General features: G+C 48.4%; 1 protein-coding gene across 8 annotated transcripts in view; it reads right to left on the minus strand.

Moving 5' to 3' along the window:
* The window catches only part of TRAF3 (TNF receptor associated factor 3), a 111469-nt gene extending 97822 nt beyond the window's left edge, over positions 1-13647 (minus strand). For 3 of the 8 annotated variants that reach the window (XM_088024439.1, XM_088024438.1, XM_088024434.1), the window contains exon 1: positions 12733-12817. The gene's annotated coding sequence lies outside the window, so the exon portion shown is untranslated. Of the gene's footprint in view, positions 1-3776; positions 3800-12406; positions 12456-12732; positions 12818-13570 lie in introns of those variants that run through there. The other 5 variants (XM_088024437.1, XM_028099910.2, XM_088024436.1 and 2 more) reach the window with 5 other exon arrangements.
* Positions 13648-21983: the final 8336 nt, after the last annotated feature.

A 21983-nucleotide genomic window follows, 5' to 3' on the forward strand; every position in this document is an offset into this window, starting at 1 on the left:
TTCTCGATGAAGCTTTTTTTTAAGAACAGAAGGAAATATAAACTTCAATTCCACAATACTCTTCAAAATGAAAGTGAATTTTCAAATAATTTTTAAAATGAACTAACAGGAGGGGCGCCTGGGTGGCTCAGTTAGTTAAGTGTCAGACTCTTGATCTCAGCTCGTCTTGATCTCAGGGTCATGAGATCAAGCTCCACCTTGGGCTCCACGCTGGGCATGAAGCCTATTCAAAATTAAAAAAGAATTAAATAAAAAATAAATGAACTAACAGGAAGGGAAAATCTACAGACCCAAAGTTGTACCTGAAAAACTCCTGACAAACAGATGATCAAGGATGCCTGCTGATTAAGTAGAAAAAACATACATTTTATTACCATTTTATGAATGGGTGTATTCCAAAATTTTATTCATGAATTCTTGGTTGAGAACACAGAATGCATTTTCTCACAGAAAACAGGTAACACACAACAGTTGGGGTTTCCATTTTAGCCCACAAAAGCCTGTCTTACAAAGCGTATACAATACACACTGCTGATAGCACTAGAACCGGACCATGACACATACAGTGGGTTAAAGAGGGCCACAAATTCCTTGACACTCCTTTCAATAAGAGCTAGGCAATGTGTCCCCTCTATCCCTAAAACTGGGAGTACCTTGCGGGTTCTTCGACCAATAGAACATAGCAGGAATAATGCTGCACCAATGAGTCAGTCTCTGCTTCCTCTCCCAGAATACTCACTGTAGGAGTCCTAGGCTGCCAGGTAAGAAGTCCACCCACCCTGGCAGAGAGGCCATCTACAGAGGCCCTGACAGTACATGGAAAGGGAAGAACCACAAAGCCAGGCCTTCCAAACATCCAGCCATGTTGGACTCCAGACCAGATGCCAGATAAATACCAGTATGTGACCTAGGTTAATGCTACACAGAGCAGAAGAATCACCCAGCTCAACCCTGCCTGATCAACTCACAGGACCATGAGATCTAAAAATAGATTACTGCTCGGGACACCTGGGTGGCTCAGTCGGTTAGGCATCTGCCTTTGGCTCGAGTTGTGATCCCGGGACCCTGGGATCGAGTCCCACATTGGGCTCCTTGATCAGTGGGGAGCCTGCTTCTCCCTCTGCCTGCCACTCCCCCTACTTGTGCTCTCTCTCTGACAAATGAATAAATAAAATCTTAAAAAATAAACAAATAAATAAAAATAAAAATAGATTACTGCTGTTTTAGGTCACTGATGCTTAGGACAGTTTGTTACTCAGCAGCCATTATCTGGGACAATCTGTAGCTTTTTCAGAAAATGACAAGCACATCTCTCTCCTGTCCTGGCAAAAGGAATAGTGTCCCCTCCTCCCTTCTCCACTGGTGGACACAGAGTTATGGTGGTCATGTCAGCCAGGATTTTCCCAGTGATAGGCCATGAAGGGCAGCCTTGTGTTGGGAAGCGGGGAGGTATGTGGCATGATCATCATCATCCTGCCTGCTTCAAAACCCTTCTTGAATTTTCTACACACTACTGAGGACAGGAAAGTTTTCAAAATTCTGAAGAAATAGGATGTCCAATCAAAATGCAGTTGGTACCCTGATACAAAAGCCAGACAAAGATACCACAAAAAATAAAAACCCATATCCCTTATGAACTTGGATGTAAAAATCTCAACAAAATATAATCAAATCAAATCCAACAAGACATTAAAAGGATGATACACCCCAGTAAAGTGAGATTTATCCCAGGAGAGCAAATGTGGTTCAACATACCAAAATCAATTAACATAAATACACCACACTGATAGAATAAGGGGGGGAAAAAACCACATGATCATATCAATAGACACACAGAAAGCATGTGACAAAACTCAACATATTTTCATGATAAAACACTCAGCCAAGTAGGAACTGAAGGGAACTTCCTTAACATGATAAAGGGGGGGCGCCTGAGTGGCTCAGATGGTTAAGCATCTGCCTTTGGCTCAAGTCATGATCCCGGGGTCCTGGGATCGAGTCCCACATCAGGCTCCCTGCTCCTTGGGGAGCCTGCTCCTCTCTCTGCCTCTGCCTCTGTGTGCCTCAATAAATAAAATCTTTAAAAAAAAAAAACATGATAAAGGGCATTTATTAAAAAACAAAACAAAACAAACAGCCCACACCTAACTTCATAATCAATGGTGAAAGACTGAAAACTTTCCCCTAAGACCAGGAACAAGATAGGGATGTCTGCTTTCACTTCTGCTATTCAACACTATAGAAGTGGTAGCTAGAGCAATTAGGCAAGAAAAAGAAAAAAAAAAAGGTAACCAAATTGGAAAGAAAGAGATAAACTATCCCTATTTGCATATGACATGATTTTATATATAGAAAATCCCATAAAAAACCCAGAAAACTACTAGAGGGGCACCTGGGGGGCTCAGTCGTTAAGCATCTGCCTTTGGCTCAGGTCATGATCCCAGGGTGCTGGGATCGAGCCCCGCATTGGGCTCCCTGCTCAGCGGGAAGCCTGCTTCTCCCTCTCCCTCTCCCCCTGCTTGTGTTCCCTCTCTTGCTGTGTCTCTGTCAAATAAATAAATAAAATCTTAAAAAAAAAAAAAGAAAGAAAGGAAAACTATTAGAGGTAATAACCAAATCAGCAAAGTCTGGGTGTATGATCACCACACAAAAATCAGTTGTGTTTTCATGCACTAGCAATGAATAATCTGAAAGAAAATTAAGGAAACAATTCCATGTAAAAAACATCCAAAAGAACAAAATATCTAGGAATAAATTTAACAAAGAAGGTAAAAGATTTGTACATTGACACTACAAAATCTTCCTAAAAGAAATTAAAGATGTAAATAAGTGGAAAGACACCCCACAGTCATGGATCCGAAGACTCAGATTGTAACAATGGCAACTCCTCAAAGCAGATTCAAAGCAATCTTGATCAAAATTCCACTGACCGTTTTTTGCAGAAAGAGAAAAACTGATCCTCAAATTAATATGAAGCCGCAAGAGGTCCCAAGTAGTCAAAGCAATATTGAAAAAGAAAAATAGAGTTGAAAGACTCATACTTCTCTTACTACCTCAAAACTTTCTATAAAGCTACAGTAATTAAAACAGTGTGCCACTGGCATAAGAACAGACATATAGACCAAGAGAACAGAACTGAGAGTCCAAAAAATAAAGTCAAACATCTATGGCCAACCGATTTCCAACAGGGTGCCAAGACCATCCAATGGAAAAAGAATAGTCCCTTCAACACATGGTACTGGGACAAGTGTATAACCACATACAAAAGAATGAAGTGGGACTCCTAGCTCACTCCATATATAAAAATTAACTCAAAATGGATCAAAGACCTAAATGTAAGAGCTAAAACTGTAAAATATAGAGATAAATCTTCATGACCTCAGATTTGGCAACAGATTCTCAGATTTGATACCAAAAGCACAAGCAACAAAAAGAAAAAAAATAAATTGGACCTTATCAGAATTAAGAACTTCTGTGCATCAAAGGGCATTTATTAAGCATGTGAAAAAAATACCTACAGAATGGAAGAAAATATTTGTCAACCACATACTTAATTAGGGTTTAATATTTAAAATATATAAAGAACTCTTACAACCCAACAACAAAAAGGTTAACAACCCAACTAAAACATGGGCAGAGGGTTTGAAGGGACATCATTCCAAAAAAGACATACAATTAAAAGATGTTCAATATCACTTGCCATTAAGGAAATACAAAATTATAATGAAAATACCACTCTACATCCACAAGAATAGCTTACGTACATACATACATACATGTTGGCGAAGATGTACCAGAAACTGGAACCTAGTACATTGCCTGTGGAAATAAGTTAAACACAGAATTATTGTATGACCCAGCAATTCCATTTCCTAGGTACTTCACGCAAGAGAAATGAAAACACATGTCTACACAGAAACTTGTACACGTTATTCATAATAGCCAAAAGGGGAAAACAATCCAAACATTCATCACTGGATGAATGGATAATTTGTGGTATACACACACACAATGGAATATTATTCAGCCATAAAAAAGAACAAAATACTTATACATGCTACAATTTAGCTGTACCTCAAAAACATTACACTAAGTGAAAGAAGCTAGACATAAAAGGTCACACATTGTATGATCCCTTTTATATGAACTGTCCTGAGAAGGCAAATCCATAGAGACAGAAAGCAGATTAGAGGTAACCAGGGGTTGGGAGGAAGAGAGAATGGGGAATGATTACTTAATGGGTATAAGATTATGTAATGGGGTGATGAAAAAGTTTTGAAACTAGACAAAGCTGGTGGTTGCACAACACTGTGAATATGCTAAGTACTACTGAACTGCACACTTAAAATGGTAATTGCATGTTATGTGAATTTTGCCTCAATAAAAGAAAATGTGGTTAGACTATAGTATATTGATTCATCCATACAAATACTTGAGTACCTACCACACGCCAGGCACTTCTCCACTATATGGATTAAGATGATGAACAAAAATTTTCTGCTACGAATTTAAAAAGCAAGGTAAGAGTCTATAGTTACAGCATGGAGTATTTTAATTAGGGTGTTCAGGGAAGACCTCCTGGAAGAAGTGACATTTGAACAGAGACTCGAATGAATTGAAGAATGTTATTCTACTAAATAATAAAAGAAATAATGTACTAAAATTAAATATAAATTTTATCAAAAGTCATCACATGCAAAAATTCCTTTTCTAAAAATCATTTTACTCTTCATTATGAATAATTTCTTTATAGTCCAATAATATGCTGTTTCTACACTTACTCTGTAGCTTTCAGGGCCAAGCCATACTCTCAAGAGAGCCTGTCATTCACCTTGCTAGCAAGACATGTTTTCCCTTTAGGAAATCACTCAGGAAAGGGAAGAGGGAGAGGAATTACCACTTATGATATGATAGGTTCTCACATTCACTCATATTCTCACTTTTATTCCTCACAACTACCTTTTCATCGACGAGAAAATTGAGGTTCAGAAAGGGTAACTTACCACCATAGTTAGCTAAAGGAAGGACCAGAATTCAAATCGGGTCTGATTTCAAACCCATACTCCTTCCATACAAAAATTCGTCTCATTTTTACAGAGCACATCTTAGGCTAGACTGAAAATAGGATGAAGTGACCCTGTCCTTGAGAAGCTTGTCATCTCAACACTAGAGACCCATCCAAGATGCACCAGAACATTCCTCAATCTGAAGAAGGCAGAGCAGGCTCCATAAACATGAGGTCTTTGCTATCCAATGCCGTGGCATGCACCCAAAAAGTCCAACTCGTGTTAAGAACTAAGGAATCTACCCTCTACCACGCCAGGAACATGACCTTGTGGCCTCGGTGTCCAGCTGTGTGCCAGCATTCACAACCCTTCCTGGAGCTACCGATGCCTATGCAACAAGCCTCCTCACCTCAATCCAGCCATCACTGACCCCTCCTGGTTCTGTGTTCAAAACTGTCCAGCAGTTCTAGCAGAAGAGCCACATAAAATCTTCTCCAAAATAGTCAACAACATCATTTCCTTGCTAAATCTGGAGAAGGCTTCCTTGCCTTTAACTTATACTCCCATAAGTAATCTGTAGTTATAATTACATTCCAGATGAATGGGTAGAAATTTGACTGCGCTGGGCTGCAACCATTATGCTCTCTACAGAGTGACCAGGCCTCGGGGACTTGTTCACCACTAATAAGCTAATGTTTGTAAACCTCTATAAAGATATAATGACTAAATACTATCATTATTACTAGACTACCAGTTTAAATGTAAATTAAGAGAGGGAAAGGGGAAAGAAAACACATTAGTAAGTCAGGTTTGGGACTGCTACTCAGCAAGATGTAAGCAACATCTGAACCACAAGGGTAAAGAACGTCTTAACTGAATTTGTTAAAGGATATTGAATGCAATGTTGCTGCTATAAGAAAATAACTCAAAACAGAAAGAAGGAATGGAAGGAATACCGGCTAGAAAAATAAGTTGATATAGGCAAAGCAGATGTTAAAGGAAAGGAAAGGCTGCATACAAAAAACATATGCTGGAAAAACACACAATTTCTTTAAAAAGCACTACATAGCAACAAAACTAAAACACTAGAATCTGAAAGCAAAACTAAAAAGTCTAGAATGCGAACAAAATCCAAAACTGGATTATAATTCAGCTTAAACTGACCACACAGCACAGTAATGAAAACATAAACTCTATAGAGTCTATTGCTCTTCATTATTCTCATCTGTAAAATGGGAATGATTCTTAACTTCAAAAGTTAGGCTGGCACAGAGGCGCCCCCAAAGGCAGCCAGTTCCCAGTTCCTGAGCCCTCTCCCTGAAACACAGCCGTGGGGAACAGCTTCAGACTCATGGGCCCTCTGACATGCAACTCTGCCAGCAAATGCTTTTCCTCTTCTGCAAGCTTGCTCATGCTTGTTCTCCCTGGAAAACACCTCCTAACCCCCCAGTCCAAATTACACGGCACCCCACGCTCCCTCAGCAGCTCACAGCACCTACCACACTGTGCCATAATCCACAGGCTCTTCTGGCTCATCACCTTACAGAAGCTCCTTGAGGATGGCCATCATACAGCTTCTTACTTGACTATTTAGCTTTGACATCTGGCATAGCTCCCGACTAAGCTCTCAAATGCATGCTGATCAAATAACTGTCAATTCTCCTAAGTTGGAACAGAGGCCAAGCAGGTTCTCTGGGGCAAATCTTGACAAGTGAAGAATGTAAAGAAAAAACTCTAGTCTGGGTGAACAGCCCATGCTTTGCCATTACCTGACTTGGGACAGTTACTAACCCAAACACTCCAAGCCTCCCATATAAAAAGAGGGAATTCAACTAGAAAGTCTCCACAGTCCTTACCATAGGCAAAGACATATTATGTTCCTATTTTAAGATCTTAACATTCTTATTCTACAACTTGATTAGCTATTATATTAGCAGTTATTGTATGAAAATTAACCTCAGGGGCACCTGGGTGGCTCATTCCACTGACTCTTGATTTCACCTCAGTTCATGATCCAGGGTGGTGAGATCAAGCTCTGCATAAGGCTCGGCATTGCTCGTGGAGCCTGCTCAAGATTCTGTCTCTCTCTCCCTCCCCCTCTCTTAAAAAAAAAAAAAAATTAACATCAGTAGCATGCTTTATTGTCCATTTCACTCATAACAAGCATGTGATGTGCATGGTGCTTTCTACCCCATTTTAAAGATGGGGAAACCTATTCAGAGAGAACCAAGAGCCTGCCCAAGGACAGAGGGCAGGACTGGCATTTAGATCCTCCCCTTCTCAAGCTGGGGAATGGACAGCTCCAGGGACCCATGGTAGGATGCCAGGGAAGCCCTCGGGGATCCTCGGGGAGCCAAGGACAAACGAAATGCATCTTTTGGAGAATTAACTATACTCAAAAATTTGGGAGACAAAGTGTGTTTATATTTTTAAAAAATCAGACATATTATTGAGTACGATATAAAATCTGTATTAAAATTTAAGATAAAGGACGCCCGGCTGGCTCAATCATAGAACATGAGACTCTTGATCTCAGGGTCGTGAGTTCAAGCCCCATGTTGGGTGCAGAGATTACTTAAAAAATAAAAAATAAATTTTAAGAAAAAATTAAAGCTAAAACTTAACAGGCCTAGACTCCCATTAAGGGCTTGAGACATACTAAAGCCATGCCATGCCCTTTCTCACACACAAAAGCCATCCGAAATCAGAACATTTAATTTGCCCTATAATAACATCTCAAAACATCAGGCTGTATTAATCCAAAAAGGATAGAATTTAATTTCTAGAATAAAGCTGTGACTTCAGGGCATTACTGAGCAGGGAAAGACAAGTAGTTTTTCCTGTTCTTCCTTTCTAAGTCATTAAAAGCACCCAGGGAAGTTACAATGTCAAATGAAGTCTCCCATTATACAAGCCTCTTAACGCAACAAACCAGGGAGCTAAGCCTGACAGGCAGCTATGAGGCACACCAGACTGCAGACGTTATCAGCCAAACCACACGGAATTACTGTGTGGGCATCTGGCGCGTTTCTCCTCTCTCCCAAACTTGCAGTTCTGGACACAAACACTGACAGGAGGGGCCTAATGGGTTCCTCATCACCTCCAGTGTATGCAGGCCTCCTACTGGGCATTAACCTTCCACAGTACAAAGCCAGTCTCTGAAAACCTTCACTATAATTATCATGACTCCTGGAGACTCAGGTTTTACCACTCTGATACTACCATTGTCCTAAAGATTTTATTATCCTACTTGGTTAATCAATTTAGCTTTTCACTCCACTTAAGGAACCAAATTTCCAATAAACAGGCTTTTGGGTTTTTTTTTTTTTAAAGATTTTATTTATTTATTCATGAGAGATAGAGAGAGACAGAGAGAGGCAAGGGAGAAGCAGGCTCCCAAGGAGCAGGGAGCCCGATGCGGGACCCGATCCCAGGACTCTGGGATCACGACCCGAGCTGAAGGCAGACGCTTAACCATCTGAGCCACCCAGGCGCCCAGGCTTTTGGGTTTTGCCATAGAGTCAGTGTTTAAATTGGAAAGGAAATCAGAGTATCAGAACAGCAGGCCTGGTATCTTTCTTGGCAGAATGACCTCATAAAAAGTTACCCAATCACCTCCATTAAAAAAATAACATAGTTAAAATCAGCACAGAACAAGCTCTCTAGAAAAACGTAAATCATGAAATGAAATTATAGGACCTGACTTTTTTATTTCTTGAGAATTAAAGAGATTTAGGTCACTTCAGCACAGATGACAGGGCAGTAGGTTGACAGGGGTGGGGGGGGCAAGTTCCTGAGGAACAGGTGCTTTTTATTAACACTTACACCCCTCCCCCCCCCCACCGCCTTTTGAGACTCGACCTACAACAAAAACAGTAGACACGGCCGAGCTACTGCTCTGCTCCCCAGTGCAGGCCGGGCCCTTCGCAGCGGCACACTGCCTGACCCACTTGAGCTCCTGGTTAAGAGCTAGAGGACAGCACAGGAAACATTGCAACTGGAAATCCACTGACCAGCAGCATCACCAGCACTGTGTCTAACTGGCAAGAAGTGACAGGAGAGCAAACTGTCAGATCTCATCTTACCAAAACACGGGGGGTGGAAAGAAATCCTCTTCCTGCCATTCAAAGGGTCCTGCAAGAGGCCCAATGGCCTCCCTAATGCTGGGGCTCAACACCCGCCTCCCAGACGCCTTCCCTGACTACCCCCAGCCAGCCAAAAGCTTCCCCTTTCCTGAATTCTCACCATGCTTCCAGTCTTCCGCACAATCCACTAACTCACTTTAGCCTACATTTTATGCCTACTTAGTTTCTTCCTGGTGGGGCTTCCCTCTCCAGCTGAGCACCAGTTCCTTGAGGGCAGGGTGGTAAATTTCCACTTTTCCTCACTCTTCCTGCCACAAGCTTCAGTCCTGGTACTGTCTTGGTCCGATACCCATGGTTTCAGGTATCTCCCGTCCTGGTGCACAGGGGCGGACTTCTGCAGACCTTGGCCTTAAAGGCAGGTGCTGTATCACACACATCCCAGCTCTGTAACAAGAACATTATGGGAACTCAAGGCACATTAATTGAACATTGTTAGATGAGAAAAAGATTCCCAACTCCCAGTTAATGATCCACTTATCCTGAGGAACACAATTCAGCAAGAGATTCCCACCTGATTTTTGGAGTTGTCAGAAACCGACAGTCACCTACATTTATGACATCTTACTACCTGCCAGCCTCAGCCCAAGGTGTCTGCACAATGAGACAAAAAATTTTCGCCACAAGAAATTTTACTGCTTAATGATAAAAACCTCACCCCTCCTTCCTAGGTTGGTCAGTTCCCCACCCCCCACTCCTCTAACATAGTGTTGTACAGAACACAGACAGTCAATAAAGCCTCTTCAAAATGAGAAAGAAGCCGTTTTGTATTTTTTAGTTAATTGTGAATCATAGATACTACTCAGGCACACGTAGTTTTCTTACATTTTTCCTTTCTGTTTAAAATTACATTTTCTTCTATGTCCACTGGCTCCTTTGGGGACCCAAAGCCTCTAGCTATGATGCAAGTGGCACCTTCCCCCATTCACCTCTCTACTGCCCTCCTGCCCACAGGAATCTGGCCTCTCCCTCCAGCTCTACTCCTCCCGCTCAGAACAAGCCTAAGCATCACCTCCACAGTTAGGCCTCGACTGCCTCTCTCTGGTCACCTTCCAGATCCAATGGCTTCACTTCCTTCTTTCTCCCTCAGTAACTCCCTTCCCAGTTTCTGTCAGTATGTGAAGTCAATACTATGACTCTCCCCCGCCACCCCACCAAAAAAATAATATTTCTTCCTCTACCAGCACTTGAAAAAAAGCACACAAGGGGTCTTGACTCTATGGAATCAACACAGGGGGCCTTGGTCATAAGATGTCTCCTCCACCAAGTTAACAGTTCTTAAATTGACCATGGCAAGGAAACTCAGCTATTGCATAATACTTGATAGTTCAGATCACTTGCTGTTTGGAGAGTCCTGCTATAAGAAGATGAGAAAATAGAGATGGGCAAATTTAACGCAATTTCCTTTGTTTGCTTGAGCCAGCCCGGACTTGCAACACCACGGTGACAGTTTTATCTTTCTTGAAGTACAGCTTTAACATCACACAGAAGGACTTTAAGGGAGTGATAAATCATTCTCCTCCTCAGTTTATTAGCATATCTATCCTGACAATACCCCAGGAAGGCCTTTCTCAGCTTTGCACAGTTAAAAAATAAAGGGATTCTAGCCGGGGTGTTTATAGAATCAAAATCCCAAGCACAGGGGAAAACACCAAGAAGCAGCCCAGGTGTTTCAGTTAAATGAAGGACCTTCTTCAAGGCATGAACAAGAGCAGGAATATTTTGACGGTATTAAGAGAAACAACTGACCACTGCTATTGCCTGTTTCCAGCGGAATGTGTTTACACCCGTCTCATTAAGTGAGGCCATCTTATTAATTCCAAAATGCATGAATAGACTCCAAGGAAAATAATTGGTCTTCTTTCCCCTCACAGAAAAATTCACATGAATGTCTTAAAAAAAAAAAAAAAAAAAATGCTGGACTTCTCCCTGCCAGTTCTCTCTGCTTTCCTGGCTTCTGCACTGTGACAGCTGGAACAGATGGCGTCTGGCTGAGACACCTCAACGTCTTAAACCTCATGCGTGACAGGGGCTGATTTTAACTAGTGATGCTGGAATCCCAGGTCTGTCAGGGTGTCTGCCACGAGCATCTACTCACAAGGATTTCCAATCTTATATATTTTCCAGTTTCCATACCAGTACGGCTTATTTTGCTTGGCCGACGAATTTTTCATCTTTACACTAATTCTAAATATATATCTATACAGTCACAACAGGGTAAAAAGGCAAATATCCCCTTTCACTTGAAAATAGAATGGCTGGGCACTATTTTGCCAAACATCCTACACATGATGCAGTCTTTTTAACAGGCCATTTTCAAAGATGGGAAAGACACGCGAAGATTTTTTAGCACCAACTGATGGTCCGCCTGCTCGTTTCTTTAAATAAGAATTTTATAGGGAATATAGAAGATTACAGAATACGTTTCCAAAAGCTTCACCAGTGTGTATTCACGGCAAATGCCAGGAAAAAAAAACAACAACAAATTATGGCTCCTCCTCAGTTGTATGCTGTGAATGTAAATTAAGAAGCAGTAAGGTAACGCTACTCGGTACAGCCTTTATGACTCCACAAAAATAAATGAACACGCGCGCGCGCACACGCACGCACACGCACACACACCGTATCTCCGCCCGAAATCTGATTCAGAGCTTAGTAGGAAAAACGTGAAATAAAACTGTTTCCTTCAACGGCCCATTAGCTGAAGGGTTCTTAAATTTCAAAGCACGTCCACGACAGTTCATCCATTTCCATTTTGTTGCTATCTTTTCAGATTAAGGGTAAAGAATGTTCCACGCAGAATCCTCTCTACAGGTCCAAATATTAAATAGATGTCCCCAAATGGGGTGACAATGTGAAAACGTGGCAAAACGTACGTGAGCCATAGCCTGGCGCGTCAAGATGAAATTTTAAATACTGTGGCACGGATCATTTTCATTTTTTGCACCTCTGGGAGCCCAGCCTGACCTTTACTATTAATCAAAGGTAGAATGGGTGCATTTTGCCCAAAACTGGAGCCCAGTACCCGCCTGCCTTCGAGGCCACTGCAGCTCCCCGCTTATGAATCAGTCAGAGGTCCATCTGCAGAGGAATGACTCAGTATAAACTTTTAAATAACGGCTCAAAAAAATCCCACCCGCCGCCAGCCCAGGGCGAGCACGTCTGCGGGCGCAGACCCCCGAGCCAGAGCGTCCCTCCCACCGCGAAAACACAGCGCCCCGCAGAAGATGCCGGCTCTCCCCACCCCGCGGGACTCACGCTTTCAAGAGGCCTCGGCACCCCGTTTCCTGAAAAGCTGCGGGCACCCCGGCCCGCGGGCCCCGGGCCCGGCCTCGAGGACAAAGTTTTCCGAAGTTGAGGCGCTCGGGGGGCGGGCGGGCCCGGGCGGGGGCGGGGGCGAGGCGGCGCCGCACCGGGCACTCGCCGCCGGGCGCCGGGCCTGCTCCGCCCCGGCCCCGCTCCGGCCCCGGGCCGCCGCCGCCGCCGCCGCCGCCGCCGCCGCCGCCGCCGCCGCGGGCGCGGGAAGGAGCCGCCGGGGATGGAGCCGCCCGCCAACGCCGCCCGCCAACGCCGCGGCCCCTTACCCCGCGGTCCGCCCCGCTCGGCCGGCTCAGGGGCGCCGGGCGCGTCCTCCGCCGCGGTCCGCAGCGTCCTGCTCCCCGGGCAGCCCCATGTCGGGGGGCGGGGAAGGGCCGGCGGCCGCCGCCGCCGCCGCCGCCGGCTGGAAAGTCCCGGCTGGGCTGCAACCCCGGCTCGCGCACGCGGCGGCCGCGCCGCGCCGCGCTCCCTCGCGCCCTCACGCACCCTCTCACAGCACTTCCTCTCGCGCGCTGGAAATCCCCGCCGGCCGCCGGAGCGCGCCCCGGCGCGCGCCCGCCCCGCCCCCGCCGCCCGCGCGCGCGTGGGAGCGCAGGAGCCGGCGAGCGCGGCCGGCCCCACGCGCCCGCGGCCCGCGCGGCCCCGCTCCCCCCAGCGCGCGCGCCCGCCGCCCGTTGCTAAGGCCCGCCCGCCCCGCGCCCGCCCCGCGCCCGCCCGCCGGCCTTAGCAACGGCGCCGCGGCGCGAGCCCGGGCGGCCCCCGACGCCCCCCGCGCCCGCCGCCGCGCCGCCCGCCCCCTCGCTCTGCGCGGCCCCCGCCCCCCGGGCCGCCGCGCGCTCCCGCCGTCCCCCCCTTTCCGGGTAAAAAAAACAAAACAAAACAAAAAAACAGCCACGCAGCGGCGTGTGGGCCCCAAAGGTGCAGGTTCCGTGGCGGCCGGGAGCGATGGCGTCACCCGGTTCACCCGCGCGGCCACGCTCACTCCCACAGACTGCACCCCCAGACACACGCTCACCATCACCCCACACACCCGCACACTTGCCGACACAGGCTCACAGACACGCATTCCTAAACACGGTGCCATTCAGACACGCTCACACTCACCTGGGCACAGACACGCTCACATCCCTCGCACTACACACTCCTTCACATACCGGCCGACACACGCTCCCGCACAGCCGTGCACACAGCACACACGCGCGCTCACACACACGTTCCTCACACACACACGCGCGCGCGCGCGCAGGTGGGTGGGGCCAGAGGTGACTCAAGCCATCTGGGCCTCTGCTCTCTTTTATTGAGAGGGGCGCCGTAGGAGCATTTGTTTGGTTGGAGTTTCCTTTCCTTCCTCGCTGGGCTCCTCCCACACCCAGGAAGCCGCGCTCAGTCAAGTGTGACAGGGTGGCCAGTGTGCCACAAGTGCCCCGACTTCGCCACTGGCCCAGGCGCCCCGAGTGGACGGGATTCCGCTGCCCGCGCACTGCTCTCCTGCGTCAAGCTCGGGCCTCTGCGCCCGCTTCTCCGGAGGCCATGGCCCCGCTGCCCCCCAAGTCATCAGCGGTAGCCCTGGCCCTCTAAGACCTCTGCACCCCGCCTGGCGGGGCCTCTCTCTCGGGGAGGCTCCAGGCCAACTCTACCCATGTTGACAAGTCAACACTGGGGCAACAGGGCTTTTCGAGAAGGCTTCTGAAGATCCCTGACCAGAGCTGAGGCCAGTGTGACCAGCGCGGGCCAGTCTTCCTTCTTGTATTTCTTCAATGACTCATGTGAGTAGAGGCAGGAAGTCCAGCATCTCCTCCGGCAGCTTCCCCTTGGAATGTTCCAGAACCCTGGACCGTCTGCACAGGCTGCTGCAGCCATGGGGTCTGGCTCCATCAGCCCAACAGGTGTCTGTTCCCTAGCCACCGCAGTGGGGGGGGGCTGCTCCCCAGACCCAGGTTGCAGTGGCACCCCCGCTTGGGCCACAGAAGGGCACAGCTCTTTTGAGTTCAGAGCAGAGAACCCGAGATGGCTGCCCTCCCCCCCCACCAAGCAACCATGTCAGGGTGACAGGCCGGCTGCAGCCAGCCTTTGCACACAGACCCCCCCCCCCCGGCCCTGTGCTGAGCCGAGGTCCCCTCGTGGCGGGCTCCCCTCCAGAGCCCGGGGTGTCCTTTCCTGCCTGTGAGACATTATGGTGACGCTGACCTAAAAGGGTCAGGCCGTGGCTGCTTCGCTTGGCCCATGTCCTCCCAGGTCCCCAGACCAGCTCACACCGCTGTCCCGGGACACTGCGGGCCAGGGGCTCACTCCCCGCTCCTGCCTCACATTATAGTGCAAGGGCTCTTTTTAAGACTCTGCCAAAATAAGACTGCCAAAAATTCTCTGGGCTGGGCTATTTTTGGTCCTTTTAAAATAAGCAACAAGGTAGAAGTTTCGGAGATCCATCAGAGGGGTTTTCTGGGACTCCTGCAGCTCTCTACCAAAGCACGTTAAGCAACACCGAGAAGGAACTGATTGAAGATTCAGGCACGACCCTGGTGGAGCCCTCTGCTGGTGAGACCTGCTCCTGCTCCTTCCCTGCCACCTCTCCTTTCTCCTCTCCAACTGTGTGAGCAGTTTTGGATCCCCAGCTCTAGGGACTTGACGGGGACGACAGCACGATCATTTTGCCCCAAACAGGGCAACCGCTCTGGGGGCGGGTCCTCTGGCCTCTGCAGGTTCAGCCGCCCTAGCAGCCGTGATGGGCAGCAAGGAGGGCCAATCACAGCCCTCCTCTGCCTTTCAGAGGCCGCCCTCTCGGTTCCCTATGGCAACGCGGAACAACAAGCTGACACCATTTCTGGACAAAGAAATTTCTCCCGGGGATTTGTGTAGCATTACATGTTCTGTTTGCTGTGTTCCTGGGAGAAGTGCACACGGATATTAGAGCCGGGGCTCGGAAGCCAGTCCCGTTTGTTTTCCAGAGAAGTGGGAAGCGTAGTCATGGTTAGTGTTAGGGGACTTCAGGCCTCTCCCTGAATGTAATGATCAGGCCTTCAAGTGACACCCACACAAAGACCATGGGCCCCCCCGGGGGAGGTCTAACTTGGGCTGCAGGACCCTGTCAACTTCTCCCACTGAAACGTGTTAAGTGTCACCTCAGGAGGGACCGGGACTCACGGCAAAACAAAACCAGTGATACCAACTGTCCAGGCAGGTGGCTTCCAATCTTTGTGAATTTTACAGCACAACCCAGTCGTGTATCATGTATGTGCACATACACACACGTATGACAGCACTTCACCTCAAACATGTGATGTGCTCTATTTTCTAGTCCATTCTGTTTTGTAAATACCGTTGTGACCCGCTCTGTGCGCTGTTGGTTTGTAACCTGAAGTTTGAAAACATTATCTTGGACTGAAAGAAGGGCTGAGGATGGTGGACTGGGCCCCCTGCATGCGGGGGGTGGTTGGCAGGGGAAACCCCCCTCCCCCGCCTGCTCCCCGGTGAGTGTGCGCCGCCCCTGCTGAGCTGGGCAGCCAAGGTCACCATCACCCCCACCCTTCAAGTGGACCCTGGCTAAGGGCAGAGGCGCAGCGGCAAAGATGTGGGCTACCTCTGCCCCTCTCTGGACAGGGGTAGCAGAAAGTAAATGCAAAGGAAATGGGGCCCAGCGAGGCCCAGGATGGCTAAGGTATTCAAACCTAGCCAGGGGTCTTGTGCAAGTGACAGACAAGAACAGGGAGGGTGGGAGATTTAGGGCACTGGCCACATGAACTTTTAATTTTCTCTCATTTCTGTGGGCCACTCAGGGAGATGAAGGGGAAGACCCATTCTGGGATTTGCACACGTGTGCGTGCGCACACACCATCTCCGGCACTTTCCCCCCAATCCTCCAGGAGAACCCAAGCACGGGGTGAGGCCAGCCTCCCACAGGGGCCTTGATTGGAGCCCCATATCCACCTTGACCCTTAACACGTTCTGAAAATTAGATTCAGTCTCACCAAGAAAAAGGGATATTTTTCTGCAGGCCTCATGGGAGATAGGGAAGAGGGTTTGCATCAAGAACCACACAGCAAACTCATAAATCCTGCTTTGAAAGTCCGGATGCCTGCCTTCAAATCCTATTTAGAAGCTTCACCTCCTCTGTGTAATCACTGACCTTCTCCCTCAAGCTGCGGGTTCGCCACAGCCCCTTTACTCCCCCCACCCCAACGCACCCCTGGGAATTCAGCTCCAGCCTCAGCTGGCACACACTCAGCGAGCCAGCCGGTGGCTGGCAGAATCCTACCGCCAGCTCATCCTACCCCAGCAGACTCCTAGGAAGTAGGCTCTGCTCCTCCCTGCTCATGAGAAATGAGGAGGGAGGAGGTTATTAGGTCCAAATTAAGTCTTGGATTAACGAGATAAAACGTTTGAAAAGGACAAGAATCGTTCTATTTCATCAAAACTGCAATGTGACATCTCACTATGAGTAAAGGCAAATGGGGTGCCCTTCCCCAGCTCTCAAGGCTGGTGGCGATGTGCCTGAAATGTCATATGATGCCAGATCAAAGCCATTGTCCCCTTGTTCATTAGTGCAGTCAGTCAAGACCTGCTTGTAGTCAAGACCCTCCAGCTCTCTTCCAGCACAGAACCAATTAAATGCTTGCCCTTTTGGAGCTTACCTTCTAGCAGGTGAAAACAAAAAAACTGCAAGTGAATTTATAACAAGAGCTCTGGAGCAAGCCAGAGCAGAGAAGGGGAAGAGGGAGGCCTGGAGTGAATGGTCAGGGAAGGAGGCAGGTAAGGTGCCAGATAAGACACCACTTGCATGTAGGCGTAAAAGAAAAGAGGAGGGTACCATGTGGCTATTAGTGGGAAAAGCATCCAGGAGGAGGGAACAGCCTGGGCAAAGGCCTTGAGGTCAGTAAGCATTCGGGAGGCCAGTGTGGCTGGAGCCAAGGAGCCAAAGTCACAGAGGATGAAGGTGAGGGTGGGGATTAGGGCTCAAGGGAGCTGGAGACAAAGGGCCTTTCAGGTCATCAAGAGCACTTTGATTTTACTCTGAGATGGGGACCACTGTAAAGTTTAACTGGCAGCTTATATTCTATCCACACTAGCCCTACATTTGATCATACTTCATTTTCATTCAGCCAATAAACATTATGCTGAGAACCAGGCAAATCTGAACAATGGGACATTTTGTTACATGATAAACGAGATCACCATTGATGAAGCTTGGTGCAGGCCTGCAACTACGAACACAGACCTCCCAAGTGTTAAAAAAAGGAGGCGACTCCCTCTCGACACAGTGACCGCATGTCTGGGACTCTCTTCCAAAGAAATAATATCAATACTGGAAAACCGTTAGGCACCTCCCGTCTCCAAAACTGAGGAAAGGGAATGAGCATCACCCTTTAGCTGGTGGCCATCATGGTGGTGTTCTAAACCTAGTAGATGCTTAGAGCCCCACGCGGCTGAGAACCCACAGCACACGGCCTGTAGGCCAAGCTCTGGCCACAGCAGTGCGGCCGCACACAGCAGCCCTTGCTCTGCTGCTCTCAGTCCCCAGGAAAAACTGACGGGCTAAGGTTCCCTGAACTCACCTGCTCCACCCACGCTGGCCTCCAGGGAGCCTCTGTGACTCAGGCCAACTCAGTCCTCAGAGCCTTTGCCCGTGCCGTGCCCTCTGCCCAGGATGCTCTTCCTCCAGGTCTCTGTATGCTTCACTCTCTCTCTTCCTGGGGGGTCAGAGCCATTTGGAGCAATTCCAAATAAAACATGCATTTCTAGGATTTGCCCTATCCACCTCCAAATGGGCCCTTGGCCCGACACGGTGGCTTCACACCCCAGCAGGAAGGATGCCATGGGTCAGGTCCCCAGCTCTTCTTGCCAAAGGGCCCCCCAAAATATTGTGGTGATGAGTTCCGTAGGAAAGGTGAACCAGAGAGGAATTCACTAGAACAGGACAATGCTAGACCAGGAATCGAAAAAGCAGAACTCAACTCATGACAAACCGTATCATCTTAGGAAGGTATCTTACCTCCCTGGCCCTGGGTTTCCCCTTTTGTAGAGCGGAAATAAGACTGCCTGCCCTACCCCAAGGGGGCTGTGAAGGAGGGTGATGCCAGTGGGGCCATGTGGCCAACATGCCCCCCAGAGGTGCCCCGATGCCCAGAAGGAAGGTGCAGCGCTGTATTTTGGATGCCCTTGTCCTCACTGTGTATAAAGGACCTGCCCACCTTTCCCAGGTTATGAGGGATTGTTTGAATTGCAGGTGTTCATCATCGATTGCCATGGGTAAAAATCACATTTGCCCCAGAATCTGGGGGGGGGATGTCACCTAACCTAGGACTTTTAGGGGTGCCAGCCATGTGCCCATGTGAAATTATCCATTCACTGAAAAGCATTTTTTGAGGAGCTGGTCCTTGGGCTTTCACAGCCTCTATGAAGAGAATCGTGCCTACGCAGTGCCCAGGGCGCAGTGTTCTTCAACCCGCAGCTGCCAGTCCCTCAGTAGATCATAAAATCAGTGGAGCGGGCATGACCAGCTTCTTATCAAAAAAATGAAATAAAATAAAATGGAAAATAGCAGAAGGCTTCACACCGAGGGAGGGTTGGTATCGTTCCGTAACACTCTTGGTCTAGTTCCGCCTGGCTGGTTCTGGTCGTGCATCTTTCTCACCGTGCGTCCCGGTGAAGAAGTCCAAAAAGCCACCGTCCTCAAGGAGACACAGCTCCGGCGTCATTTCTACGGTCATGTGAAAGCTCTTTTCCTCACTTCTGCTGACACATCTCTGTGTGTGCCAAGCAAATACAAGTTTCACCCACTCTGGGAGGGAACACTCAAGATTAGTAGAGTCTGAATTAACAAGTTTTGTTATATTAAAAAAGAAAACCATGATGATGCCACTCAGCTTGCATCCCTCCTGCTCTCCCTGAGTGGTTCCATGGACAACGCTGGGCCCTGGCTTCCCCATCACCCAGCTGGCTGAAGGCTTTGGTCTGCGGGGTCAGCTCCCTCTCTCTCTCTCTCTCCAGGGCTGCCACAGGCCTGGATGGGGCAGAAGTCACTACCATTTTCCCTGGCAGAAGGCCCTAGGCAGCCATTAAAATATCTAGCCAAGCGAATGAATGTGTGAGTGAATGAATGAATGAATGAATGAATGAACGAACAAGCAAACCATCCGTCCCGAGCCACATCTTTCCTGTCCACTTCACGTACCTCCAGTTTCACGCGGTCAAACTTCATCAACAAGCAGCTCCCCACAAAGGACTCTGACCCAGGACTGGGCTCAGAGCTGGTGTCGGCTCCAGAATCTCCACAAGGTTTATGATGTGATCATCTGTCTAGAAGAGCGTCCGAAGGACTGGTCTTGAATCCTTACTGCCATAACAAGATGATTCCTTTACTTCGTATGTGGATCTGAGGTGGATTTGGGGAGCTGTGGAAGATGGGGAGTCTCTGCCCACCCCTTGACCTCACCACTGTGTCCACTTCTGCGTGGACACAAAAGAAACCCAGGGCCTGCTATCTGTCCCCACCCCCCACCCCTGGCTGATCAAGAATCCACTCCAGAACACTAAAGATTTTGCTTCCCGGGGAGTTGCCACCCTCACCAGCTCTGACTTCGTTCTTTCTGGCCAGGTTGTATTTGGGGCAGCCTAGGTGGACTTGTGTCTTGCTATTCACCTGAAGCATGTGAACTATGATTACTCAAGTCAACTACAACTAGAATGCCCAAACTCTAGGGCATTTTAAGGCCTCAAGAGTAAGCTGAAGCCAGTGTTGGGTGAGCCGGTACGAAGGAATCCAGTCTGGCCGTCCTTTCGTGGAGGTGGGTCTATGAAGCGGTTCTTGGGGAGGGCAGTTGAGGTGTGGAGTTTCCAGTCTGGAGGCCAAAAGGGATCTAATGAGCCCTGTAATTGCCAAATCACCTCTGTCCTCTGTCCCAGGTAGTTGAGCATAAAAACAGCAGATTCACAAATTCATGCTCTCATTACACCTCTAGCTAATCAATGGCTCTAAGATATTAATTTCCATGAGTGATTTGCAATGTAGATGAGTTTTCATAACGACCACATTTGAATTTCCCTCTACTATTTTTTAACATGGACCCAAATAAGCTCATTTCACAGGAAGACCTAACCTTGCTACGTGCTGATACCTGAAATGACAGTCAAAGGGCTTCAGTCACTAATGACTGCTTTGTAATTAGCGGGGCACCTAAATAGCCCTGCTTCATCAGCCTAACAAGAGTTTGCTAAACACCAGCTGTATTGTACTTCCTAAAGCCAGGGGACCCAGAGCTGGCCAACAAGCCTTGAGGACATGATTAAAGGGACCAAGGACTGGAGTGGGCATCCACCTGGGGTCTCTACGGACCCTGTGGCCCCTGGTGCAGGTGTCTTGGGCAGGCTCTGGGCCTCTCTGGTGGCATACTTCCCCTCTTGTGGGGGATTTAAGTCAGTCGGGCAGGGCTCCCATACAGCGTCCCGTGATGCTGCCCACGATGCCCCAGTCGGGGGGAGGCCCTGCGGGGTGGGCACTCAGGCACTCAGGATGCAGCCTGGGGTGGCTGCCCCCGATGGCTGTCACAGGAAATGGCCTTTCCTCCCTTGCTGTTTCTTTTTGAGTATGAGGCAAACTCAAAAATTCCCCCACAGATGGTGAAGGAACCAAAGTCGGACACTCTAACTTTGGTTTGGGGATTTTGCTATTCTGATGGGGCGCTTCATTCTGCAAGTCCAAGTGCAGAAACTGAGCTGCCAGTGCCCGGAACAAGGCTCTTCTGAGCAGCCGCTTCCAGGCCACTCCCCAGCAAGAACACCACCGGCCCGGGGCCTCCCTCGGACTCTGCCCTCTGTGGGGAACTAATTTGCATAGTCGCAGGCCTGTCTGAAGTTGCCTGGGTGATCAAGAAGTGGGACTTGGGGGGCGCCTGGGCAGCTCCGTCAGTTAGGCGTCTGCCTTCGGCTCAGGTCACGATCCCGGGGTCCTGGGATCCAGCCCCAAGTTGGGCTCCCTGCTCAATGGAGAGTCTGCTTGTCCCTCGCCCTCTGCCCCTCTCCCTGCTTGTGCTCTCCCTCTCAAATAAATAAATGAAATTTTAAGAAAAAGTGGGACTTGGGTGCTCCTTTCATGCTTTGATTCCAATGGATGTGAGTCTTCTTGATTCTGAAAAGAAAAAAATGTTAGAAAAGGATCAAGGAGAAGTCCCCCAGCTTGTCTAGAACCTTGACTCCATTTTTTTCCCCGCCATTTTTAAGGATAAATAAAATTGATTTTGCCCCAGGATCAGTCAAAAATAATATCCACCTATGCATCTTTGAAATGTTCATTCATTCCTACACTCACAATGCCCACTGGACAGGTGAGGAATGGCATCCACTCTGAGCCTGTTCTGCTTGTAAATCCCAGAAAGCTGCTCAGCCCAGGTGGTGGTGGGCAGGGGGAGACCGCATCTTCCCCTCTGTGGGTAAAGCCCTGTGAGGGGTCTTCCCCACTCCCTCCTCTTCACTCCCCTCTGCGCAAGCTTCAGGGCTCCCCAGGATGGCTGGCTGCAAGAAGGGC

Source organism: Eumetopias jubatus, unplaced genomic scaffold (assembly GCF_037043125.1).
Source record: "Eumetopias jubatus isolate StellerSeaLion01/CBP00866 unplaced genomic scaffold, mEumJub1_p1.0 scaffold_7, whole genome shotgun sequence".
NCBI classification, from domain to species: domain Eukaryota; kingdom Metazoa; phylum Chordata; class Mammalia; order Carnivora; family Otariidae; genus Eumetopias; species Eumetopias jubatus.